Raw genomic sequence first — 6,022 nt, forward strand, 5'->3', positions numbered from 1 at the left:
AAAGTCTCTGCTTTTTTGTCCCAAGCAGAGCACTTGTGTGTGGAACTGCAGTGGATTGAGGGAATCTATAAACAGAAGGTGTGTCAATTTGAAACAGCTGCAGCTTAGGTTAAGTGTGTAGCAACAACACTATTGATGGGAGTGGATGGTTTCTTGGTGCATAGGAGAGAACAAAGAGCAAAAGGCGTGGTCCCCACGTCACACCACAGTCAGGCTTTGATGAATAATAATTGTTCCATGCCTTTTAGACACTTCCTTTAACCCTGATTATTAATCCTTCCTTGCACAGAGGAGCAAAGTCTGAACTTGGAGCCTTATACCCAGAACAAGCACAGTTCCTTCCATGGTCTTCTTTCTGATGGTCTTTCCAGGAGAGGAAGCCCCCCTGTGACTGTTCTACAGTGCATGGTGTTGCCCCAGCAACTCAAAAGGTAGGTTGCTTGCTTCCTCATCTCCTAACCTAGATGGAAACTCAGCACTACTTTCCCACATCTACTAGTTCATAAACCATCCAGGGGCAGCCAAGCCCAGTTCCAAAACATTTTGGCCTTCCAGATTATTTTGTTATTTAGTAGAAATCTCTTTAGGGAGTTGTATATTAAAAGGGAAATGGGGGTCAGGGGAGGATGAAGGAGTTGAGGAACTTTGCGTTTAGGGAAAGGGATGTACTGGAGCTGGAATTTGAAAGGAAGCAGGACTTAAAATGATGTACACAACAAAAGTCAAACTTCAACTTAATAGTAGAGAATATATTGGTGCATGCAGAAAGTTCCAAGTTTAATCTGCAGCATCTCAAGTTAAAAAAACCAAGTAAAAGGCAGTGGGAAAGACCCCAAAAGCCAGGAGAACTTCTGTCATAGTAGATAGATACCTGACCGAGCACCTGTCCCAGTATAACTTAATTGTACACAATGATTAACATCAGATGCCCTACTTGGAGGAAGGTTAGGAGGATGGCAAGAAGGGAGAAATCCTTTTCAGTGGTCCCCCTCCCCAATTGTCCAACGGCCTCTCGATGAGGTCTGCCTGGCACCAACTTTGTTATCTTTTGGGCACCAGGTTAAGACTTTCCTCCACTCCCAGGCATTTGAAGGCACATTAATTTAGTTGTTTACCAGATCTTAGCATTTTTATTATTTTTAGCTTCATAAATTGTTTTAACTCTTTGTATGTTTTAACCCCTGCTGTAAGATGCATTGAGGCTTTCATTATTAGAGAAAGGCATCTAGCAATAACAATAACAGATAACATTGGATTAGTTGGACAGGTGAATACTCTGACCAGGTAATATATAAACCAAAGGCAGGGGCGGAACCAAGTATAATCTTTGCAAAATATTATTTGTATGAAAAAGGTTTAATGAAGGTGCCTCGATGAAATCATTGAGCAAACGACTGTAAAAACCTTGTTGAATAAGCCCTGAGGAAGGACGTTTTTTGTCCGAAATGCGTAGGCACGTTTGTATTTATATTATTTCATACAAATAATATTTTGCAAAGATTATCCTTGGTTCCGCCCCTGCCTTCAGCTTGTTTTTTCACTCCATAACAGGGTTTCCCTTCTCTTCCTGCACCTGGTAATATATAAGGCAGCTTCCTGGCATCCTATACAAAGCTTCCTGGCTTTGTATAAAAAAATACACTAAACACCATCATTTCTGGATGTCATTATTCATTTAAGATTATATCCCAGCTATTTGAATGTTGAAAAGGAACTAATGACTTGGACCAAAAGCAGCAGTAGTTGTATACATCTGAACATAAGACTAAACTAAGTAGAAATACTTAGGCATTAGACAAATTCCAGAGGAGGTTGCTGTAACAGTTATACCAGTTAGTTGCACAAAAAGAAACCTTACATACTAATAGATTTATTGTGGCATGCACTTTCATGGATTAAAGAGCCCACTTTGTCAGACGCATGAAGTATTATCTTCTGTTGGCTGATCATATGCATGTATAATACACACGGATATAGAAAAGAAAATTGGATTTGTAGCAGTGAGTTCAAAGGACCATGAAACTCAAGATTTACAGCCTGTGACATTTCTAAGCAAAGTTCAGATTTATAGAAGAGAAGCATAGCTACTGTACTAGGTGACTGAGGAATAACAGCGAAAAGCACAAAGGTCTTCATAGAGGAAAGAGAAATCAAATGCATGGATATACATGGGGCGTACCTGGCTTGACAATAATATTGTAAAAAGAATCTTGGAGTAATAAACCATCACAAGCTGAATATGAATCAGCAGTGTGACGTCACTACAAAAAAAAAGGACAAATGCAATATTTGGTTGCATCAGTAGAAGCAGAATAGTACCGCTCTACTCTATGCTGGTCAGACCTCACCTTGAAGATTGTGTTTAGTTCTGGACACCACACTTTAAGAAGGATTCAGATAACCTGGAACAAGTTCAAAGAAGGGTAACAATGATAATAGAAACTAAGGCCTTAGCTAGACCTAAGGTTTATCCTGGGATCATCCCGGGGTCATTCCTGTTCATGTAAATGACACACAGGATATCCCGGGAGTAGGCAGGGACGACCCCGGGATGATCCCGGGATAAACCTTAGGTCTAGCTAAGTCCTAAGTCCTATGAGGAAGACAGAAGTATATTTAGCCCTGAGAAGAGAAGACAGGTGTTGGGGGGAATTGGTTGTCACACAGGTAAAGGGTTGTCCCACAGAAGACAGCTGCTACCTGTTCTGTATCATCCAAGGTTGTAGGAAATGAAATAACAGGCTTAAGTTACAGGAAGATAAATTTCAGTTGAACATCAGGAAAAGGGTCAGAGCAGTCAGACAATGGTGGTGGGCTTTCTATCATTGGAGGTATTCAAGCAGAGACTGGACAGCCATCTGTCAGGGATGCTTAAACCGGGTTACTGCACTGAGCAGGGGGTTGGACTCAGTGGCCTAAATGACCTCTTCCAATAGTTTACAGAACTTCCATCACCCTTACCAGGAAACCACTCCACCTTGGAGCAAGCCTGGAGGGACTGCTCCTGGTGTTGGGACACAGAGACAGATTGAGGATGTTGCAGGTGTACCACCTATCCTGTTACCCAGGAACCTCCCTGACCAAGCTGACAGAAGTGGTCTCAAGTGTGGTGTTGGAGTAACCTAGGACAGTGGTTCTGGATGACTTCAATTTCCATGCTGAGGCTCTCTCTGGAGCTCCAGCTTGGGGCTTTATGACCTCCATGACAACCATAGGGCTCCCTCACATGAAATGGGGCACACCCTTGATTTGGTATTTGCTCCAATTTGTGGGATGAGTAGACTGAAAATGGGGGTGGGGGGGCAAGTAACCCCATTATCATGTTCAGACCATTTCCTGGTGAGATTTGAACTTGTTTCCCTCTTGTTCGAATCCATCTTCTCAGCTTCTGAAAGCACTCTGCACATAATCTCCTAATTGAAACTTTGCATTACTAAAGACTTGCCATGAAAAGTACTGTGAAGCTTTTCATAGACTTGAACTCTCATTTGCTATAGATTATGTATCTTTGTTTATTGTCAGCTCACTGTATCAGCAGGCTGAGTTTGATCTATGACTGTTTGAACTTTCCTCTGCCTAGACTCAGGCAGCATAGCGTTGTCTGTGCAAAAGCAGTAGCACAGAATTCCTTGTGTCTGTGGGTTTACCCCTCCCTAGATCTTGTGTAAGCCATAACCTTGTTGTCTAATCTGAAGTTAGACTTTATCCTGCCCTCAAAACTATGCCCACATTTCAAAATTCGATTTAACTCCCCCAACGACACATAACTAAAATGCGGTGCAAACTCGAAGGTTGATCCAAAAGCCGTGGTAAATCGCAACTACGAATCTGCGCATTTTCCAATTAAAAACTCAGCGCTGCGGCGAATGGACGGCTGCACCATGTGTCCTGAAATGCGAATCTTAAGCCGTATAGACATCCCCTAGCTCTCTTTGGGTATTTTGTTAAACCTTTTAAGATTTTACTCCTTTGATTGCCTGAGGGATCTGCCTGATTTTGTGTGATCAGTTTCAGTTGCTGTAGCCTGATGACATTGACAAGATGCTTGCAGCAATGTGACCAACCATATGCTCTTGATCCTTGCCTTTCCTGGCTAATGAAAGCTAGCTGAGAGGGCATGAATGGGTGGGTCCAGCGTGTGATAAATTCACCCTTGTGTAAAAGGGTGGTTCCTAATGTCCTTGAGGAGGCAGTTCTGCCACCACTCCGGACCCAATGATATTTAACAACTACCACCCCCTTCTTAGGGAAGGGACTTGAGAGGGTCCTGGTGGAGTAATTGCAGGCATTTTTGGAATAAACTGATTATCTAGACCCATTCCAGTCTGGGTTTGATTTGATTATGGGACCGAATCAGCCTTGTTTGCTTTATCAAGGAAGGGACAGGGGGAGTGCAACCCTGTTAATTCTTCTCAATCTCTCATTGGATTATGATACTATCAATTGGGGGTGTGCAAAGTGGGTCTTCTCTGCCTCAAAATTCAATCTGGAGCTCTGCCTTTATTTTAGAGTGCCCCCCTCTCCACTTCATTGAATTACCCATCAAAGAACTGTTCACTATTCGCTCATTTTAAAAGGTAATGAGGTAAAGCTTGGTAGAGTGATTGCTCTTAAGGAGGGCTTTAGCCCCACTAAGTTTGAGTCAGATCAGTTCATGCTTTGAATTTTTAGGAATTTTTAATGGAAATTGACAAAAATGCTTACAACTGTATAATTTTTATAGATAAAGAGATGAAACATGGCAAGTGATACCTCTTGAGGAGGGCTTTATACATGCCAAGTTTGAATCAGATCAAATTGTTCTTTGATTTTTTAGGATTTTTTAAAAAAATTCCCCACTCCAGCCTTCTCCAAGCTGGTGCCCTTCAGTTCTACTGGATGGAGCCACCACCACCCCTGCACCCAGCCACTGAAATAAAGAGCCAGCCTGTGTCTGACTCAGGTGTAGAAGCTTCCTCACTCACCATGCCAGCCAGCCAGCCCAGCAGCACTTTCACACTGTCAAAATGTGGATGATTGACTTCTATGAATCCAAGCAGAGATGCACTCCACCCCCCCAGCCAGCATCTGCAGCCAGTTAGTGTTTCCCATTCCCCAAACACTGTGACTGGAGGAGAACACAGTCAGGGACAGCGCTGTGGCTATTCCTAGTTGGTTAGCCACAGAAGTCAATATCAAAGCTACCCCTCACCCCACTCAGAGCCTTCCAAATATGGAGATATTCAATTTAGACACACACACACACACACACACACACACACACACACACACACAGAGAGAGAGAGAGAGAGAAGGATAATTCCTGGAAGATTGAATGCTTCTCAGATGTTCCGGGGGCGGGGGAAGTGAGTGCACAGCCCTACAATTGATTACGATATCCTCTTGGATTGACTCCTTGGGCTGGGCATTGGAAGCACTTTGTTAATGAAGTTCTGCTCATACCCGCAGGGTCAATTTCAGAGAGTAACATTTGGTGAATATTCCTCCTCACCAGAACCACTGGGAACAGTCATTAGGGGAGTTAGAGCCAAGTGCCATCAGTATGCTGATGACACATAGCTCTATCTCCCTGTGAAATCTGAAGCAGGTGAGGCTGTGTAAGTCCTGGATCAGTGCATAAAGGCAGTAATGGGCTGGATGAGGGACAATAAACTGAAGTTGAATCCTTCCTGGCAAGACAGAAGCCCTGTGGGTGAGTGATTCCCTAGTCCGGGAAATAGAGACTCATTGCCTGTTCTGGATGGGGTGGCATTCCCTTTGAAAGATCAGGTTTGCAGTCTGGGGGTACCAACCTAGATTCATCCCTGTTGCTGGAGGCCCAAGTTGTCATGGCAGCTCAGAGTGCTGGTTAACCAGCTTCAACTGGTACACCATCTATGGCCTCTCCTGGACATGGATAGTTTGGCCACACTAGTGCAGGCAGTAGTAACTTCAAGATTGGACTACTGTCATGCAATTTATGTGGGGCTGCCCTTAAAGCTGGGCTGGAAGCTGTAGCTGGTACAGAATGCAGCAGCTTGGC

This window comes from Elgaria multicarinata, chromosome 1 (assembly GCF_023053635.1).
Source record: "Elgaria multicarinata webbii isolate HBS135686 ecotype San Diego chromosome 1, rElgMul1.1.pri, whole genome shotgun sequence".
Taxonomy (NCBI): Eukaryota; Metazoa; Chordata; class Lepidosauria; order Squamata; family Anguidae; genus Elgaria; species Elgaria multicarinata.